The sequence below is a fragment of the Cryptomeria japonica genome, chromosome 7, assembly GCF_030272615.1.
Source record: "Cryptomeria japonica chromosome 7, Sugi_1.0, whole genome shotgun sequence".
NCBI lineage: Eukaryota > Viridiplantae > Streptophyta > Pinopsida > Cupressales > Cupressaceae > Cryptomeria > Cryptomeria japonica.
The window spans coordinates 766,208,987-766,232,032 of record NC_081411.1 but is presented as its reverse complement, the minus strand read 5'-3'; the positions used below and the strand labels follow the sequence as shown (position 1 = coordinate 766,232,032).

Sequence of the window (23,046 nt, the reverse complement as noted above, 5' to 3'; positions counted from 1 at the left end):
AAAAAATCAGTAAATGCAAACCCCAAAAGGCATTGTAAGTGTTTACAAATGCATAAGAATAGGGTGAAATCCAAAACGCCTCTCCTTCCTAGAAGATCTCCACAAAAATTGCTTGAAAACTTCAACAAATTTGCTTCCAACTGAAAATCGGGTTTTTTGGAGAAAAAGACAAGTTCGAATTTGCATAAGTGAAAATCGGGTTTTTTGGAAGATATGACAAGTTTTAATTTTCACTTTTTCCATTTCTCCAAAGCCAAATTCAGGTATTTTTAGAACAAAATGCAAGTTTAAAATGTCAAAAATGCACTTTATGAGCAAAATCGGGTTTTTTAGACCAAAGTGCAAGTTTAAAATTGTCACTTTTTCACTTCCAAGGCAAAATCAGGATTTTTGGAGAGAGATGCGAGTTTTACTCACTTGTAAATTGGAAATAAAACCCCTACAACAAGTTATAACTTACTTGCACACATGTAATAGGGTTTTAAAATCCCTATTACATGTAAAAACCATTAAAGTAGGGGCTTTTGGAGAGAACTACAAGTTTATTTGTAATTTAGCCAAAAAAATCCCTATTTTAACTAAAAACTACAAAAAACAATAAAAATAATAAAAACAACAAAGGGAAAATTTAAAACAAATTACAAGTATTCACCTTTTAATAAAAGTGCACATGTAATAAGCTAAAAATTCCCCTACAAAGACCAAAACAATGGACATCATTAAAACTTGCAGTTTGAAGAAAATTCTCCACCTGCAATCAGGATTTTAAAACACGAAATTGAAGGAAAGACATAGAAAACGAACCCAGAATTCGACTAAATTCGAAATGTAGTTCGAGGATGGACTGAGGATTAAGCCAGTCCAAGGATTAGTCGAAATTCTGCCTCGGGAAGCATGCCATAGAGTAAAAATTTTCATTTTTTCACAAAAATCTTATGTAATGGTCCTTCATTTTTGGAAACAAAAATGAGGACAATAGTATTCATGCTCGTTTAATATCCTTGGACTGACTTGATAGCCATATATGCCTTGAAGTTGATCCTTCTATCCTTTGCTTGAGTTTTTTCAGACTTTGAGGGTTGCAACTTTCTCTTTATTTGTTGACTTGATTCTTTTGGATGGTATGTTCTTTGTGCTGCTACTACTTCGTGAAATCATGAGGAGACTATTGCAACAACTCTGCTTCAACAAATACAATTTTCCATAATACATGTAGCCTTCAAGTATATAACAAATCACATTACTGCTATGATTATCCTCCGCTATGTTTGGGACAAAATATTGCTCTGTATCCTTATCATTTCACTATGAAGATGATCCATTCTTGATCACATGTCCTTTTGACACAATATTGACTACATATTAATGCTGTGTTTAAAAATGCAACAACAATGAACATTGTTCAATTCTTCATTCTTTTGATATAGTTGCTGCTCTCTTTGTTTTGGGTAGGGTTATGTCATTGTGTGCTCAAAGGATGCTTTTTTTATAGTGATATATGTGCTTTGTGGACTAGAATGTTTTGTGCTATTGTTGTCCTTGAATAGGTTGACTCAGTGCTTCCATAGGCTGTCCTTCCATCTTTAATGGTTGCCTTTGACTGTCATTTATCTGTGTATATCTCTGATTGGACTCTCTTTGTCTTGTAGAAGCTTCATACAACTGTCTTCACCTTGATCTTGATGTGCTTGTATGTGGAGGTTTGGAAATAAAAAGATGGACTGTTATTTGCTCATGACTTTAAAAAATTATCAGCAAACCTGCCCTATTCCTATGACAGTCTAATACATGTAGTTGCAAGAAGTAGAAACAAAAGCTTACGTATAGCTAGTCCTATTACTAAGTGGGATTATGACTCAAGCAGTCATGATGTTGATTGGATGGCCTCCTTGATCAAGTTACTTATGCATTTAAGATTGATGCAAAATTTATGTAGGTAGAATTTCCCATAATCTTTGAAACGTTTGAGAATCAAGTGTGACATTCTAACAAGCAGACCATTTGAAGGAAGACAAATTCCAGTAAAAGCCTCCATTGTCCTCTCTGTTTTAAGTCTAAAAGTGATAAGAGGCAAATACTTATATATTTATATCTGTAATCAATTCTGATTCATAACTCTGCAATAGAAACCAATGCTAGAACATAATAGGGGAAATTGAGTGCATCTATTCAAAAAGGAAAATATACAAGCTGAATTTAACCAAACACAATGCCAAAAAAGAGGTTTGATATAATTTTTTGTCACAATTTTCTGAGACTATCAAACATTCATGCTTGTGGTCTAGGAAATTTTAAACATTCAATTGCAATGCTCTGCTTAAAATTTTACAGAATAAGCCAAACTAATGAAAAGCTTTAAAAAGATATTGGCTGGAATCATAGTTCGTGTTTCTATATGATCCACACACAGTACTATGCCCTAGCTTCACTCCCTCATTTAGATCATCAAGAGAAACATCACCTTCCAAGGCTCGAGCTATCTGGAGAACATGGCTACTTTCAGTCTAGGCACTCAAAACAATAGTATTCAAATAGAAGCATGTTGTACACACAATATAATTCAAAGCTTGACAAATATATCTCACTAGAAGTAGACAACATCCCTGTGCCATACGAGGGTGTCTTCTTGCAAAATATTGAACAGAATAGGCTGCACATGCAACCAGTGGCATCATCTTATTTGAATTTTAGTTCTGCAATTGGCGATCAACAAGTTCATCAACATTGCCATCTTCAAGTGCTCGAGTAAGGGTGGGTTGAGCCTGCACAATGATAAATCCTCGTATCAGTTTTAAACCATGGATATTTGATAAATTGGCATAAGATTTTTGTCAGTAATAGTATCACATTATACATTATAATCACAGCTATGGTACTAACCCAATCCATTAGACTTCCTTTAGTAAATGATGCAGGTGAATCTACTGCCCTAAGACCAGTAATCAACTCAAGGAGCATGCTACCAAAAGAAAAACATCTTATTTGTCTGTCAATTTACGACTTGAAGCATATTCAAGTACATGGTAATAAGGAAAACTTAAGGAACTCATCATATGCACAAACATTAACATGGGGGTTCATAAGTAAAGAGAGCACTACATGACAGAGGTTACTACTGATGACAGATAAATGGTAGTTTTTGAAGGAATTTAAAAGGCAAGCACTAGCTCAATATTTTGAGCAGACAAGCTTGATATTATGGCTTTCCTCTGCTATCTCAAACTGTGTCTAGTCAAAATTAGGCAGATTTGGTATATTCTTATGTCTATAGCATTGGATATGGTTGCTTCTTTGACCACTCATCTGGCGTAACAGTAAAATACCCTCTTTGGATGAAAGCCTCAACAAAATAAAATAGATTTAAAGGTTTTTTTTTTCAATTAGATGATGTTTGTGAGGAACTAGAGTTTACAAAGAATTAACAAATCTGGTCTATTCAAAATTTACTGTGAACACATGGAATGTTGCAATTGAAATTTGAGGAGGTTCAGTTGGATAATGGGACTATTCCCCATGTGAACTGTTCTCTTCCTATACCTTAAAAAGTCTAGAAAAACAAGATACTAAAATAAATGTAGAATACCCAAAACAGAGTGATAGTCATGTTTTGCAAGATGCCATTGCTAACAAAGAAGTTGAAGTCTGTAAAGTTAGTGTATGGAGAGAATTTTAGAGAAGAGAAGGCAAAAGGCCATCAGTTACAATTTTTAGCAAATGTGGTTCTAGTTAACAACCGAAGCCATGCTAATTGCTAGAACATTAAGGACATGGATTATATCTTCCCTGGGGCCTAATGCTGTTGCAAAACACATTTTAGAGTTAGCAGAAGCCTCAAGCATACATACTGGTAGTTTAAAGAACCATGACAATGCAAAAATATTTAGATAATTTTTAATGGCAATGCAACAAGATTTAAATTTTATCAGATAAACAATTTAATCATAAACTAAGAATAGAGCATGACTTAGATAAGTGTCAAATTGATAGAATTATTGCCAGCTGTAAAGAAGAAAATGGAAAAGGTGGGAAATTTAGATAACATGGAAAAGATTATGTACAATAAACTGTTAAGTCTTGTGGTGTAGGCGTACAATGCATTGTTGATTATTGTAGTGTGAATGAGTTCTAGGTAAATAACTGCAGCATAGTAGCCTGATTTGTATGTGTTTGAAGACTTGTACGTGAGCTCTGCAATCATTGAAAGAGTAAATTTCTTAGCAATATCAATTATTTAATGGAATTGAGTCGTGATGCACTAGCAATGGGAATACTTTTGGAGCATCTCAAGATTATTATGCAAAACAACAATCAGGTTAGACAATAACAATAACTAGTAAAATAAATTTCTTCTAATTCTTGTATTTTTATTCATTTTTAAATGGATAAATAAATGTCATATGAATTTAATTCTATGCCAAAAACTAGACCAGAATCAATTGCAACTATATATATTTTTTCAAAACTAAGTGGAGATTAAATCAATTAAGTTTATGAAAAACAATTGCCCAGTACCAGAATCAATTGCAACTATATATATTTTTTCAAAACTAAGTGTAGATTGAATCAACTTTATGCAAATGCATTGCACAATAAATGGAGCTACCTAAATTGCACTTGCGGTGAGTATAACTGGAGGTAGTGATATTGCAAAGTGGTCTGTCCAGTATGTATCTAGTACAGTGAGGTTTACAAGAGCAATATCGATATTATGTATCCAAAAATGATCCAACAAACTGCCTGCGTGTGTTGTTGGCTTGTCAATAACCAATGAAAGTCTGTGATGTTGCATAAATTCAAGGAGCGTTGTTTGTGTCTTTGTGGAATGTAGCATGTTAATGTTGAAGTCTCCAGCAATAATTAGTTTGGAATTGGGTAGCAGTGTGTTTGATGATGATCTGTACTAGGTTGAATAGATCAGCAATGGGTGCAGTTGGTGTTAAATGCAGATTTGTGATGAGTAGAGGAATACCAAGGTGCAAAAGGTCAACTGTTATTGATTCTAGATGCTTTGTTGCAAAAGTTTCAGTTTTTTCCAATGTGGTTGTTTTCGTGCAACATGTTAGTAGGCCATGAATAACTAGCGAAGGCTAGCATCTGAATTTTGCATTGAGCAGTTTAAGATGTTCAAGAGTCCTATCTTTTGTTTCTTGAAAGCAAAGCACAGTTGCTGCAAGCAGATCATAGTCATGGGCTATTTCTTGTGCGTGCAATTCAAAGCTACGTGTATTCAAAGAGCATATAATGAACTGGTTTGATGGTACTGAAGAAAGGCTGTATTGGAGTTTCCATTGTGCTGAAGTTCGAAGACGTTGCATTTTGTTGTTCACTTTTTGACATACTTTGAAATTTGAGTGTTGCAATTGGTGCATTAGGTACAATGATTCAATGTTTCTTACATGTGACAAAGCAGTGTAGACAAGACCATGTTGATAGACTTTAGAAGGGTCAAAAGCAAGTGCGTCCATTGTCAAGCCCTGTGCTCTGTGGATTGTTCGTGCACATGCTAATTGGAAAGGGAATTGTGTTTGAGTGACTATTTTTGTACCTGTTTTGACTCTTCTAGCAATTCTCATTATTGGTGTCCAGAAAGGAAAAATACAATTTTTGGATAGACTTTGCATTCTTTGGCGATGCAATTTCCCAATTGTAGGGTCATTGAATTGAATCCAAACAATATCTTGTTGCTCAATTGTGTGTAATTGGAAAATGCCATTAGCACCATTGACTAGTCCATCTTGTGTATCGAGGTTTGGATGCCAATGGTAAGTGTGTATAGCATAATAGTGTCATCTACAACATCCAATTTGGTAGAAGTAAAATGTAGACAAATATTAAAACAAAATTTTCTAATTTTCATTATTGACCAAGCTACAAGTAAATCACAAGGCATGCATCAAGCTGTAAACGTTGAGTCTAGCTCTTGAAGACAACCCAAATTATGAGATAGTGTTACTCACGAATATTTTAACACACAATGAGCATTTATTCCTATCTCCCCAGTCGATTTTTTATTGGGTTTGGGCTTCATCGAGTCTGCATCAATCTTGTTTGGAGCATCTGTTTATTAATACTTCATTTACAACATCCTCAGCGAGGTCAACTTCCTTTGCCATATCCTAGACAAACACATTGTCATTGTCCTGCTACCCAATGCTAACTACTAGTTTAATATCCCAAGTCCTTGTCCGTAGTCGTAATATGAATCGAACCCAAAGAGCTTCTAGATAAGTTGATAACTGTGCCAGAGAAGGTTGAATGGCATTTGCATGTGATTCTTTAAAGATAAGCGACATGAATACTTGTTTTTCAGGTGAATTTTCCATCAACAAAGAAGACCTTTCTGACACCCTGCTTCAAGCCTTCCTCTGCACTCCCTAGCTTACAACCTCTGCAGATGGTCAAGTAGGTCCCAAGGAGCCTTCTTCATCACCTCTCATGAAGAATTCACTGTTATTTTCAGCAACAGTTACACTTTCTTTGCGATCCTTTACATTGAGTAATGCATCAACATCTTCCTTCCTGAGTGATCCTTCTTAACAAACCTCTATGGTCAAATGTACTCTAAATCAATTAGAGGTTTTTCATCTTCAACGGGCGTTGTCGTTTTGAATCCTCAAAAGAAAAGTTTCTCATGATATGATTACAAAACAGGGTTATTGGTTTCTTGTTTGTAAAGCTTAGGAATTCATAAGGGACCTTTACAGAACTTTCTATTTTTAAAGGCCAACCTAGTCAAGTGTGCATTGAAAGTAAACAATTGGCATAGAACTTTAGTGCAAAAATCTAGATATCTGTGTCTATTGGCAAAGCGTATGGGCCAACTACCAATTCAAAGAGTAATGTAGTGAGACCTATCTATATACCACTATATAATTTTTTGGCCTTAAAGGAGGATATATTTGATTTATTGCTTGCTTATTAAAAATTAAGGTATATACCCTTTGCACATACCTTTCATGTTGATCAACAAACATCATATAATCCTCACTACTAGAATATGTATACTGTTTTGATCCTTATATTGGATTCACAGTCTAACAAATCTATTCAAATTTGAAAAATGACCTAAGTATCTGAGCACCTAATAATACCTGAACTTCAGCACCTGTTCTGTAAGTCCTCATTTGCAAATGTAGGATTTTAGCAAATAACAGAGGCCCAATTGTGCATGCTTGAGCACTAGATGCATCAAAGATTTACAATCAAAATAGGGATCATAAATTGATTTACATGGGCTCCATTTGTTAACACGACTTGTGAGAGTATATTTATAATATCCAATATATTCTACTATTATATGTGGCAGGACATCTAGATCTGAAGATTTATTATTCCAACTATATAATTTCTTCTTATGATATTTCTACCTATTGTGGTTTTGATATGGGTGAGTTGTACACCAATCGATAGATCATTCCAGGATAAATACAATATAGTCCCTAGTTTTTTCAACATCAACATAGCTTCATTGCCCATAGTCCTAGTAGTAGCTCTATTGCTATTAGGATTACAGTAATAGATGAACCATTCTGCAATACCTGGAATTTTCTATAGCTTAGAGACCACCATTGGAACAATAAAACTATACCATGACTGTTTGGAGTTCGCATTACTTTTTATGTAAAACTTGTCATGCAGATCTTTTGTAAGTATTCCTGCCTCACAATCTCCAATTCTTTGCTAATCATCATTCATTACATCCTCGAGCCTCTTTGTGATGCCCACCTGCTGCATTTATAGTTACTTTGTCTGATTTTAGTCAACCTGCCTATGACTATAGGATCTTCCGTGTCCTGAAATGTTAATTTCATTTTAATTTAGTTTGAGGAACTCTTCTTGTTATTTATTCCCATAAAACCTTGAGGGGAATTTGCACTAACATGTTTTATAGCCCTTCATACTTTTGTAATTCTGTCTACTCTGGACTCTGTTAGCTTGATATTTTTCAAGGGTAAGTCTATTTTCCCCCTCTTAGTCTTGATTCTGAAATGTCAACTTTTCCATTTGAGCTCATTGGGTTGATTTATTGTATCCCCTAAAAAGACTGGAGCCACCCCTTCAATTTTACCATACGTGGACAATGCGCAATGATGTAGGCCTGAATCAAGAACCCAGTGAAGGGTTGTTGATTCAAGCAGGTCAATTAAAGATCAAAAGGGATTACAAGAACATAGTAACATAAATCAAATAAAGATTATGCACCTTGTTTAATCACATGTTATGCATGTCAAGACTGCCATCGAATTTGACGTTTGGTGAATGAACACATACTAACTTTGTGTGCATAAGCTAATTGAAACTTATGCTTAGCCAAGATATTGATTAGCCAAGATATCGATCTGATTCCAATATATTTCGTTTATTAATTATTAAATTTTTTTTGTTTTGTTGGGATTATGATTTGTAATCCATTTGTTGCTACAAACCTTTTAAATGTTGAAGCTAGAACTTCTACATCATTTGGGAATATTGATTTATTGGCAATAAATAATTATGTCATGTCCCTTGCATGCGAATACTATAGAGTCACTTAACTCTAATAATAAAATGTTTTTAAACACAATTTTATAATAATATTTTTAATTATTTAAATAATGATAAAACATAATATATTTTGAAGCCAACTTAATTTAATAAATTATAATGGTAGTTCATTTTGACACCAACTCAAAGTTGATTTTTTGGGCACCAACTTCCTTTCAAATGTGAAGGTCGATTTAGTCTTGTATGGATTGTCTCAAGATACCCTATACAAAAAAAAACTGTGCTACTCTTACAGTAGCCTAAATTAGAGATGATTTTTTTTTCAAATTGCATAAACTGCACAAAGCTAGCAACTAAAGAATTCATCCAGAACAACACAAACTCTGATTATTCCCAATTGTTTACTAAATGCAAGGATGATTCTAAATATAATAACAATCAACAGAAAGAATTTGTGTCTTTGTAATATGCATGGAAACCAAATCATTAAGATCACTAAGCATTCAAATTACAAAAGAAATCAGAAATTAACAATATTCAGCTTAAAACAAAGAATGTTAAATAAGCCGATGCTATTAATAGCAAATAAGATGAGAGTAAAAGTTTCTGTTGGAAAAACATAAACCGCAACAACAAAGGGGCTATAGCTCGAGTGACATAGCACAATCAATGACAAGCCCTAGGGCACTTATAAAAAACATCTTATAGTATCACCCATTCTTAAGCATTCAAGTGTCATACGTAATTTTTTAGAGCATCAATTTAAAGCACTCTATAATGGCCAATGGTGGATTATGTACATATAGTTTTATCCTCTGCTTATATAGCTATCTCTCTTTTCATACCAACATCAAAGAGATTAAATGTTTTCCATAGAGTACATTTTCTTATATAAATATATTTTTTTTCTTTGGGTAGCCTATAAGTTTTCAGAATGGAAATCATGGATTTCATTTGAACTCACATCTTTATTTCTCTAAACATCTGAAACATTTCTTAGAACTTGTAACTTTTCTTAAAAGTGATTAATATTTAAATTTTCATATTTGTTGTAAGGCAGTCTTCGGTATGTATTATAGAGTAATCCATGTACAAACAAGCTTTGTCAAATATCAACTTTGACAGATAAGCATGTATGGATTTTGCCTTCTTCACATGCTTTAGATCAGTTATGATGTCATATTTCTCTATTTCATTTTGCTCCTTGTCTTGTTCAATTTCGTTTTCAAGGTCTATTGCTGGATAGGTATCATTCTTATGTTGTGTGGCAACTTGGTCAATGTCACCCCATCTATAATCAACTTGCGTAGTAAACATTTTTTCAATATTTGTAATTTGTTGTTTGTTTGCATTGAATGCTGCAGACCATGTTTTATGACCATGTAACAATGATTGTTCATTAGTTCTGAAAGGTACATATAACATAAGTTTTTCTCTATAGTTGTTCTCATGATCAATATGTGGATTGTATCTTACATAGCGTATGATTTGTGGCTTTCTCTTTTTTCGTATCTTTGTTGAATTGATGGAATAGAAAGCTGTATATTCAGCTAGTGATAGTTTGTCAAAAACAATTGGTCTTTGTGTGTATTTTTCTATTGTAGATGTGTACATAATATTTTCAGAATCATCTTGTTCTCTTGCCAATAGCTTAGGGCTTTTCAATATGAAAACTCTATTGTCTAGTGGTGCAGTATTTATGAAAATAGTTTTCCTTGAACATTTACGCAATGGCAATGAGAGGGCAATGTGAACAGCTTGTCGACTGGACATTGTTGATAGTTAAGCAATGCATTACCTAGTTTTCGTATGAACTGTATCTTCTCATCGTAAGCATAAGTGCATTGTTGTCGCAATTGGCGAAATGCAAGAGATAATGATCTATCTTGTTTTGTCATATATGAACAACAATAAGATGTGGCAGCATATGTATCTAATATAAATTGTGTCTGTATTTGCATACCATAGAGCTGGCACATGCCTTGCAAATAAATTTATCCAAATATCAATAGGGTGTCTTTCTAGCATCACAATTTTCCATGGCAATGTTGATTGTAACATTCCGATGTAGTCTGCTTCGTCTATCTCGAAGTCTTCCAAGAAACTGTCAAATGTAGTTTCCTTTGTATAGTGTTTATTTGCTAATTGCTTGAAAAAATTTCTTGCTCTATCTTTCATTGCAGTATTAGCAATTGGCAAGGGCTCTAATATTGTTGTTCTTCTCATGGGGGGCATGGGGAAACTAAATCAGCAGCTAGAGGTTTTGTACTTTTTACAAGTTTTTTATGATGATGTGTTTGCATTTTGACAAGATTTGTATCAAGTGATGAGGAATCACATGAAATACACTTGTCAACAAAGTTTTCTATTTCAGTATCATTGCAATTTCTATATATAGGTGCATTTTTTATCCATAGCATAAAATGCACATGTTCATTTCCTTGGTTTTGGAACTCTCTGACAAAAAAGTAGTCCAATACTTTGCCAAATAACTGATCGTTTTTTGACATCATTTTCCGAAATGCATTGACCCTTTGGTTGAAGTAGTGGTTGCAAAGTACTAGATTTTTCCTGATTTCAAAGTGAAAGTCCTTATCTTTTATAGTTTCATTGTGCTTAGTCTCTTGTTTGGTAGATATATGTTGCAATGCTTTGCACAATGGCTCCCAAAAGTGCTCAGTACTTGTTAACGTTACGAAAAAAGTTGGCGGTCCTAATTGTCTTATCATTGCAAATATATATTTCCTTGTGTTTTCTAAATAGTCAGGAGATGTCCGGATAGTCCTTAATGATCTAAAGCCCAATGGGGATTGCAATATTTTTTCCAAATTAGCAGGACTACGAACGCCCTTTGCAAGTAGCTTTTTACCTTTCAATTCAACTTTCCTAATGTAAACCTATGCTAGGGAAGATATTTGTTGGATAATAATTTTAATGGCTTTGAAAAAATATTTGTTGTGTGTGGCAAAGTCATTGTCTTTATGTATGAGCTCCCATTTTGCTATTTTTTGATAGGATAAATTTTTGGTAATGTCAATTGGTCGAGCAGGTCCATAAAACAAAGTTGGGAAGTTCATTTCTTCTGAGTGTGTATCCTAGAAAATACCAAGAGGCTTGAAACCTTCAGATGGTGCAATTTCAATTATAGTTGTGTCTAGGTCTTTGATTGTATGTGCCTCATTAAACCAATGTATTAGTGATTCAGTTATGGGTTCTTTGTCATGTTCAAACACGTCATCATGCATATCTGTTTCAGTTTCAGTGTTTATGTGCATGTGTCCTTTTTCTCTTATAAGTAGAGCTTCCCAGTCTTTATTTATTGAGATATTCTCTTTTGAATATAGTGGTGTTTTGGATAAAACCTTTTAAAGCATTCATTACGTATGCAGGCCTAACATTGCCTTGTGCATATGCATTTTCTTATTGCAACTTTCATTTCAATTTGACTGCAATTGTTCTACCTTCATGTATTTGTCTAGGCAATGCATGTTGAACCTTATCAAAATCCACAGGAACATTGATTATTGTGCCATTCAAGCCATATTGTGCTCTTTTATATCCTAATTGTCTAATTTGTGCAAAAGCAATATGCAAAGAAACAAGTCTTTCTTCTAGAGATGTCAAAGAATGGACAACATTTATTCGTGTATTGCACCTTATGTTCCACGGGACAGCAAAATGAGGGATTTTGCCATTTGAGGTAGCTTTTATACATTGTTTGCAAATGGGTTCTCCTATTGTAATTCTTTTCTTGTTGGTTGCAATAGGGAGCAAAGAAAAGGCATTAACAAATGCATTGTCTGCTTTGTATATGTTTTTATGAAAATGCAACATCTCACAAAGAGCACATGATTGAGTAGGTGTGTCGTTGATGCTTTTCAAGTATATGTTAACAACTTTTTGGATTGCATTATTCTGTGTGCGTGCATGTCTATGCTTCGTTGCTTGATGGCTAGGTCTTGTCTTTCGGAATAGAAAATGTTTACCTAGGGTAGATTTGACATTTGAAACTATTGGAGCTTTTGGTTTTGTTGTGGCTCGAAATGCATTAGCCTGGAAACATGTTGTTGCATGATTTGCAGTGTTTGTTGTTTCAGCTGCTTGTTTGTTGGCTATGCCTTTTTTTTGCCTACCTTTTTCACGTATTACTGCTTTCAGACATCGCAATGAGTGAGGTATTTCCAAATTTGTGCTATGAAAAGTTGTGATTCTTTCAGCTTGTGTGCTTGTTGCGAAGGAAGTAATTGTATTCTTTGTTCCAACATTCTGTGAACAAGTCTAGTAAGATTCATTGCAAAATATTGGTTCAAGTGTGCATACATTTGGTGACAATTTTGTATTTCCTTTAAGTGTAGGAAGTGATGCAAATGCAGATGCACTTGTCATAACGTGTACCAAAATAGGTTGTTTTCTATGCATATCACTCATTAACTGTTGTTTTGCTTGAAGTGGTTCATAATGACAATGACTTGAGCTATGTTCAAAGCAAATCAAGTTAATGCTTTTTTGGGGTTCAATACAATTGCAATATACCTTGGCTTTGGGCTGTGGATCTGCTTGCCATACGTATATAGTTGCATGGAATGTGTGTGAAAGCCATAATATGCTAAATTCAGAACCTTCAAGACTGCTTTCCATATATGGTACTCCAATCTTAGAAATTAGTGATTGCAATTGTAGAAGACGATTGTTGTCTACTATAGTAGGTTGGCCAAACATATGGAAACATGCCAAGGCAAATTTGTTTTGTACTTTCAATGCATTCGTGTTATATCCCTTGCCTATTCTGGTATGAAATTTCAGTCTTTGACCCCTTTGGAATTTCATCAAACACTTGTCTTACAAGTGCTAAGCTTGCTGTTCTTAATTCAGGGACATTGTCTTTGAAGTGAGATGACTAAGTAGTATATAGACAGTAACCAATAACAACTAAGCATCACAATCATAATTAACTGTGGACTGACATTTTGTCAAACAAATGTCATACTACCTCAGGAAACTGGTTACACAATATTCTGTCACCAAACTACTTCAAACTCAATTATATGCAAATTCAATGTGCCATTAAAACATCATCTTATTGACTGGTTACAAAATTATGTCTCAGATTTTCTGAGGGCATATGACGCTTACCAACTTAATACACATCTACTGAAAGATTATAAGAAATTGTAGAATTTATGAACCTGATATGAATCGCCTCCTTGAGGTATTGAAGTATTAAGCAATATCCATGATGTTGAGGCTCAAATGAGCTAAATTGGACCAAGATAGGTGCCGTCCCGGCTGCTGCTAGTAGATGGTCTAAGTATCTTATATGATCTGCATACAAGTGTCCAACTGCCACCCCAAACTGATCGAACTAATTGCTGAAGGTAGGCGCTGTACTCAGTAATTGAAATCTACACCAAACTTTGAGGTTATGCGAAACATCGAAGGTCTCCAAGTACTCAGGTTCGGACTGATCTGATCACCAAAAAGTGTCTTCAACCTTCGCCAAACTCATACCCAAAATGTCCAAAATAATTGCCTTATCTTCAAGATGTAATTGCTGTCCTCCAAGGTAAGAATCGATGCACCAACAATGGACTATGAACCAAATCGTGGGTAAGGATGTAAAATACGAATTTGTCTTCAGACCTGCAACTTACAACAGAAAATTCACAAATCCTCTTCAAAATGTTCTCCAATAAAATCGCCTCACGGCTCCAATCAAAATTGATATACTATGTGCCCTTAATCTGAAAATCTGATAATTCCATGAACCCATCTACCATAAATATGAAACAAAACTTGATAAGCACAATATGAAGGACTGACTTATCCTCCACTCTCAGCTGCAAATTCGTTTTCAAGAGAAGACTTCACAAGTTAAGCACCAATGTAGATTCCGTCACGAACCTACTCCAAATGAAGAACTAGGGTTTCGTCCAGCCCTTCTACAATCTGCTGAAGGTTTGTGTCCTGATAGATTTCACCAATGCCACACATCATGAGAGGCTTCTAGAAGAGGGTAGGTACACTTTATTTATTTTATATTATTTAAGTGACTTTTAATTATTTTTTAATTTTATACTTAAGTCACTTTTTAATTAAATTAATTAAATATAAAGTCACTTTTAATAATTAATTTATTTTAATGACTTTATAAGAAATTAATTTAATTAATTCCTCCTTATATCATCTATTAGCCTAGCGGCTAAAATTGGGGACATTACAATTCGCTAAAGATTGAGCCATAAATAATCGTAGCGCAGTTGCATCAAATCGTTCATCAACTAGGAAAGTGACATCAGCGAACATGCTTTCCCCACATGCAGTAGCAAATGTAGGAAATCGACAAAGTCCAAGTGTGTCAAACGCATGAGTAGTTGTGCTCCAACCATAGTCCAAATCACAATTTGTATTTGGCAATTTCGGTTGCATGTTTTGGATACAATTTTTTGTGCTTATCCTCGAAAAGATAGGCTCATAGTGCCCAATAGTTGGATTTGTGTCATGGAAAAGTATTGATATTGTAGGATGACATCCATCTTTATTGAAATGCAAATACAATTTCTTGCGTGTCAAAGACCAAATGCTTATGGACATGTTTAGCCAGTGTGCTAACCATTGCACGCAAAATATATCACCCCAAAGTCCACCTTCACCATTGGCATTGATCTCTATTGTTGAAAGCCTCATTCTTCGCAAATATGTGTCTATGTCATGTATGTTATGCAAATCGTACAACATTGCTGGGTGTAATTCATGCTCGAGAGAGCTCAAAGCTATTGTACAACCATTGTGACGGCAATGCAAGAAATGGTCCACAAGGCCATTGCGAAGTTCAGTAGGTGTATATTGACAATGAAGCAAAATATGTACCCTATCACTATTCACACAACAACCGTTCACCACACTTTGGTGAATTGTATTACTTTATTAAACAATTATTAAACATCACAAATACTAATCTTTGTAATAAAACAAAGACCATCACACCCCTTCCGTTTCATTAGTCATTGTTTTTATTAAGTGTACATAATAGATCATACCTTTTCAAGTGTAAATCGTATTTCTTTGTGATATTGGCTATTTTAGAGTTAATTAATGTCTTAGACACTCATTTCTAGCATTCGCTGTTCTTTCATAGATATATGTTTGCAGTATATGTATAAATGGTTTGTTGTATATGTATTAACATAAATGTATATTTTCTGTAAAGTTTGTTGTATATGTATTCCGAGCCTTCAACATTTATATGCTGCATTCTGGGTTTTCAATATGTTGTATATAATTTAATAATTTCTTTATAATTTATGTAATATAATATTAATCTAAATACTTCAAGAATATTATTATTGATAAATAAATATAATTAAAAAGTAAATATTTAATAATTTCAAATAATCATTTGTTGATAAATATTATATTAATTAATAAATAATAATTGTTTCATATATATCAATCAAGGAGGGGACATGACAGTCCTTCCTTCTCGAAATTGCTTGTCCTCAAGCAATTGACAAGTTTCTCAAACCGAATCATTTTTCCAAAACTAAAAATAAAAACAAAGTATACATATGTATATGTGAAGACACGAAGCATACATGAAATGTATACACAATACACGTAAGGTAGTGAGGCATGAAGTTTGAATACAAGTAATACACATGAATACATGCAAGGAATGATGTATGAGGCATAAGAGTTTATAAGACATGAAGCATCTACACAGGGTATGAAGTAATACACACGAAGTCATCTAAATACATGCAAGGCTTGAAATATACATGCAAGTCTTGAAGCATAAACATAAGTAATGCTTGTAGCAATATTCACAAATACATGTAAGATCTGAAGCATAAAGCATGTATACGAAACATATACAAAGTAAACACCCTATGCACAAACCCCATACATCAAGCATACACTTGAATACATAAGACATGAGTCATACATACAAATACACATAAGGTGTAAATCCAAAGCATATAAGGCAGAAGTATCTACATAGAAGAGGGAGTATACACATGAATATACACAAGGTGTGAAGCAGAGTGAATACAATTAGGGTGTGTAACATACAAGTGAAATACATGTAACGCATGAATCACATAATTTTTTTTTAAAGTCACGAAGTATATATATGGAGTGTATGTGGTTATGAGAGAAGTACTTATGTAAAACAACATATGCTATAGATAGGATGCAATCACATGTAAAGCATACATGATAGATACAGTTAGAGAACGCACATGGGGTAAGCATTCTGAAAATAAATCAGTCTTGAAGTAGCTATGTTTAAGATACCAAACATTTAAAGAAGGCACATAAATGCACATAACACATTGAAAACATATCAATCATGATGCGAAGCATATTCAAGACATAAAGCATACGCTAGGAAGGAGTGTATGACACGATCACATAATTATACAATACAAGTATACATGTACACATACAATGGAGCAAACATATTGAAGACACAGTAGACACATAATTATCCACAAATTATGAAGAGTATATATATTTAAGAGAAACATACATAAGGCACGCATATACACTTAAAGCATGAAGCAATTCACTTAAATACATATCAGACATGTAGCGCAAATCCCTAAGTATATACATAAAGTATGAAATAGGACGGATGTAAACATAAGGTAATATACATAAGGCACGGAGCATAGATGTAAGGCATGGAGCATTCACGTAAGCACAAAGTAATATGCAAATACATTGAGGCATGAAGTATGTACATGATACATGAAAGGCTTGAAGCAATGCACACAAGTACCAAGTATGTATAAGAAAGGCACTCATGGAGTGAACACTCTAAAGACATATCAATCATAAGGCATACATAAAGACGCAAGGCATACATGCTGAAAGTGTATCAGACATGAAGCAAACAAACAAATATACATAGTATAAAAGCAAAGAGTACTTGAAGCATACATGTTGAAAACATATCGGTCATGAAGCAAGACACAAGGTATACATGTTGAAAAACACATTAGACATGAAGCAATCTATGAATACATGTGGTATATATATACCAAGAATACAAGAAACATACATTAGAAAGGTGCATGATGTAATCATGCTGAAAACATGATAGCATTAAAAAATCTCATAAGCATTCATAAAAAACATACATATACAATGGAGCAATCGGGTTGAAGACATATGTATTATAATCATAAATCAATGTTTTCATATGCAAATATCATAATATATCTTGTGATGTCATTAAGACCATGCCTAAACTTAAACCAATCTGTCCCTTTTCCCAGAAGATCGTTTGGCTGTCTAGGGCGCTTGAAACCAACTCTCAAGTTAGCCCAGATTACTGAACTCAGTCCATTCACCCTTGGGGCATACAGCCCAGGTTTCAAGAGGAGTCTTTCACCCTTGGGGCATCCTATCGGATGGAATTACTCCACCCCTCCCTAGCAGCCCCCATCTCCCTTGGGAATGTGGAGAAATACGGAACTGGTTATAGTTTTAGGATAGTTTAAAGATATTTTGTTTATCAATTATTTATTTATCTCGTTATTTATTTATTGCAGTTGGACTTGCTATTGAAGCATCGCTCAGATAGCCTTGCATGGCAATTCATTGCCCAACTATTTACTCATTTTGTTTCCTTTTCTAAGCATTAACTAACTACCCACAGGATGGCAGGATCATAGCTCTGATACCATTTGTAATGTCCCCCTACCTGATCTATTTCAATATATTAAAATTGATTGATATTCTTCAATTAGTTATTATCAAGTGTTTATCTATTTTCCTCATTAGATGATTAATTTCATTATTCATAGTTCATAATATAGATATCAAACCTTGCTACTACTTCAGTTTTAAGGGAGAAGGGTTTACGTATGTTAATAAAGCACTTAGAGACCAACTACAATAGGTTCCCTCAAAGTTTACAGATCCAAGCCCTTACTTATCTTGGGTCTATACCCTCAAGGATTACGGGTCGCTGATCCCGACCCTATCTTGGGACTTAACCTATTGCTTGGATTTAGACTGCCCCTCTTTGGAACATCTCATTCCCAACTTCTTAAACACTGACAGTAATAACATTATTTAGACTATAAGTATAAATATTTCTTATGTATTATGAATATATATATGAAATTACGTATGACTGTCACATATATTGCAGTCCATATTAATATTACTATCAATTCTGCATAAGAACATTATTGGGCTTCATATATTAAGCATACTTATTAAACACATCCCATGCATACCACCAAGAACAAGGATGTTACTGCCTGTAACTTAATAACAGTTATGATCTGATCCATGGTGATGTTACTAGATGCTTTGATTCCTTTTTCTTTATATCTCTCAATGTGAGGGAGAGGTCATACCTATTCATCATGTATGCCCTTTGGCAAGAGACACACCCTTTCACCATTAACACCCTTTGAAAGTGTGCAACTCTTCATTATTTCTGCCCTTTGAAAGGGACACAACCTTTCATAATCAGACCTGCACTTCTTATTTAAATCAGATCTGCACTTCTGATTTCCAAGTTATCCCCCTCCCAAATGAGGTTCTCTTCTCCTTTTTATATCTTATTGTTGAGGGAGTCACAACTTTTCCTTCCATGTCTTTTAACCATTCATGAACTTAATTAAATTTTAATTAATTATATTTAATTATATTCTTTATATTATAATTTAATTTTTAATAATTTAATTTTATTATTATTATTTATTATTAAATTCCATTTCAAAGTGGGGACATTACATACTTCACATCAAAATGGAAGAAGAAGACTCAATCATGGCCTACTTCATGAAGATCAATGAACTAAAGGACAAGCTAAGTACTCTTGATTGCCAAATTTCAGATAAAGATCTTGTCATGATTGCATGAAATGGTCTACCTGATGAATGGGAACCATTCATTCGTAGCATTGGTGGAAGAGCTGAACGTCCTAACTTTGAGCATCTTCAATCTGATTGCATTGAAGAGGAATCTCGAATTGAGGTAAGAGGAAAACTCAAGAACTCTCACAAAGATGATAATCATGTTCTCATAGCTAAGTCTAGGAAAGGTGGGCATTGGAAGAAAGAAAAGAGAAGCAAAGATTTTAGATCCTCCTCCTATGATCCAAGGAAGAAGTCAAGAGATTCCTCCCACATTTGTTGTTTCAGATGTGATAAGTATGGTCACTATGCTAGAGATTGTCAGAATGATCCTAAGGAAAGGGAAGTCAACTTAAATGAAGTTGCTGAACAAAATGAAGACTATCTTCTTATCTCTGCTCTATCAAGCAACGTTCCTACAGACAGTGATACTTGGATAATTGACAGTGGTGCCTCCAGACACATCTCAAGTTTTCATGAGTATCTTTCAGATCTGATAGAAAAGGATACCAACCTTCATGTGGTAATCGGTGATGATGCTCAACACTCGGTAAAAGGTTATGGTACTACCTCTTTAAAACTAGATTATGGTATTTCCTTACAACTTCGTGATATCCTTTTTGTACCTGGTATTAAAAGAAATCTTATTTCCATTTCTGCTTTAGAAGATAAGGGTTTGCAAATAGCATTTTCTGAAGGGAAAATACTTGTTTGGTCTAAGAAATCTAACTTCAAAACTGCTCGTGTTATTGGAAATAGATGTAATAGTTTACATAAGCTTGCAGCTAACCCAATTCAAGCTCTCATTCATGAGGTCCTTGAATCATGTGAGCTATGGCATAGAAGACTTGGACATCTACACTTTCAAGCTCTTCCCACTCTCGGTAAAATGGTTAAAGGTATGCCTAAACTTAGTTTATCTTATGATGATGCTTGTAAAGGTTGTGCAATGGGTAAGAATGTGAAAAACCCTTTTCATAAAAGTGATAGTAGGGCTAAAGAAAGGTTAGAACTTATTCATTCAGATTTATGTGGCCCCATGTCTATATCATCTCCCAGCGGCTTCCTTTATTATGTTATCTTCATAGATGATTTTTCTAGGAAAACATGGATTTACTTTCTTAAATCTAAAGAGTCTGAAGAAGTCCTAAACAGATTTAAAGAATTCAAAGTTGGTTGAAAACACTACTGGAAATCGAATTAAATGTTTAAGGTTTGACAATGGAGGTGAGTACACCTCAAGGTAGTTTTTATGATTTTTGTATTAAGACAGGAATTAAGAGGGAGTTATGTGTTCCCTACAATCCTCAGCAAAATGAAGTTGCTGAAAGAAAGAACAGGACCATTGTTGAAGCTGCAAGAGCCATGATTCATGATCAAGACCTGCAACCCTTCATATGGGTGGAGGCATCCAAAACAACAGTTTACATACAAAATAGATGTCCTTGTCGTGCTCTAAAGAATGTGACCCCTGAAGAAGCCTTTACAAGAATCAAACCTAACATCAGCCACCTAAGGATATTCGGGAGCCCTGTGTATGTTCATGTGCCTAAAGAAAAACGAACCAAGTTGGATCCTTCTGGAAAGAAAGGCATCTTAGTGGGATACAGTGAATCTTCCAAAGCCTTCAGGATCTACATTTCAGGTCAAAGGTATGTTGACGTAAGTAGAGATGTAACTTTTGAAGAAGATACTACTTTCAAAAGATCTAAAGGTTCATTATCTGATAATGATGATATTGTGATTGAAAATCAAGATTCAAATGTGATGCTAACCTGAGATACAAAAGGAGTCCATTGACCTCCCAGATCAGGAAGTTCAGGATGAACCAACAGAACCCATGGACTCTACAGATATACCTAAGGATATTGTGGTTAGCAAGAAGAGGCCACTTTGGGTTAGAAACACTATCCAAGATGTTGAAGGATTTGCTGCTCCTAGAGGAACCTTTAGAGATAGAAAGAGACCTCAAAATCACGCCAACTACATTTCTGTAATGTGTAACATCATTGAGTCTGAACCTCACGATGTTGAAGAAGCTATGTCTCATCATGCTTGGAAATTAGCCATGGATGAAGAGTATGGGTCTATCATCAAGAATGATGTTTGAGACATTGTACCCAAACCCAAAGGTAAGTCTGTTGTTTCCTCTAAATGGTTGTTTAAAATTAAGCATAATGTTGATGGTAGTATTGAAAAATATAAAGCTAGGTTTGTAGCTCGTGGTTTTTCTCAAAAGGAAAGAATAGATTATGAGGAAACATTTGCTCCTATTGCTAGATATACTTCTATTAGATCTATAATAGCTATTGCTGCAGCCAAAGGTTGGGAACTGCATCAAATGGATGTTAAGACAACCTTCCTCAATGGTATCATTGAGGAAGAAGTCTATATTGAGCAACCAGAAGGTTATGTAATCCATAAAAGAGATTCTCATGTTTGCAGGTTGAAGAAAGCCTTATATGGGCTCAAACAGGCTCCTCGTGCTTGGTATGAAAGAATTGATAAGTACCTATAAGCTTAGGATTTTGTAAGAATGATGTTGATACTAACATTTACTTGAAAATATATAATGATGAAATGTTTATTCTAGTTTTGTATGTGGATGATTTATTTCTCACTGGTGAAAATAAATTAATCATGAGATGTAAGAAAGAATTAGCCTCAGAATTTGAAATGAAGGATTTAGGTCTAATGCATAACTTCCTAGGGTTAGAAGTATGGCAAAAATCCAATGAAATTTTTCTAAGTCAAGGAAAATACACTATTGGCATTTTGAAAAGATTTAGACTGATGGACTGTAAAACTATGTCTACTCCTATGGAATCTAACTTAAAGAAGTTAAGTGTTTCTGCAGCTAACTCTGATTTTGCAGATCCATCTGAGTACAGGCAGTTGATTGGATCCTTGATGTATCTAGTCAATACTAGATTAGATATCTGTTATGTTGTGAATGCCCTTAGTCAGTTCATGAGCTTGCCTAAACTTGTTCACCTGGTTGCTGCCAAGCACATTCTGAGATACCTGCATGGCACTATTGGTTATGGGCTGAAGTATTCATTTAATACCTCAATCTTCTTGGAAGGCTATTCGGATTCAGATTGGGCAGGAAGTGTCAAGGACAGGAAAAGTACTTCGGGTATCTGCTTCAACTTGGGCTCTGTAGTAATCTCTTGGGCATGTAGAAAGCAATCTTCGGTAGCATTGAGCACTGCAGAAGCTGAGTACATTGCAGCATCTGTTGCATCTAGAGAAACAGTGTGGCTTCACAAACTTCTTGCTAGATTATTTGGTCAACCTAGTGGTCCTACCACTATTCATTATGATAATCAAAGCTATATAGATGTCGGTAAACCCTGTGTTCCATGACCGGTCCAAACATGTGGAAATGCATTATCACTTCATTCGAGATATGGTGCAAAGAGGCACCATTCAACTAAAGTATATTACCACAGATGAACAGGATGCAAATATTCTTACCAAACCCTTGTCCAAATTGAAGTTCAAATACTTGAGAGACAAACTTGGTATTGTGGAAAATGAAACCTTCGTTGAGAGGGAGCTTCAATATCAGTGATTCTATCCGCAACATGTTGTTCATTCTTTGCTTGTGTGCAAGAATGAAAGGATCCACTTTATGCTTGTGTGCTAGATGGGAAATTGTAATTATGTAAAGACCCACTTT

At 34.6% G+C, this 23,046-nt stretch overlaps 1 long non-coding RNA gene across 1 annotated transcript; it reads right to left on the bottom strand.

Moving 5' to 3' along the window:
* Positions 1 to 2,166: 2,166 nt before the first annotated feature.
* On the bottom strand, positions 2,167 to 14,463 carry LOC131059927 (uncharacterized). Its single transcript, XR_009110257.1, has 2 exons — positions 13,671 to 14,463; positions 2,167 to 2,762 (listed from the first exon to the last, which is right to left on the bottom strand). It is a non-coding gene; the product is annotated as an uncharacterized LOC131059927 (long non-coding RNA).
* Between the last annotated feature and the right edge of the window lie 8,583 nt (positions 14,464 to 23,046).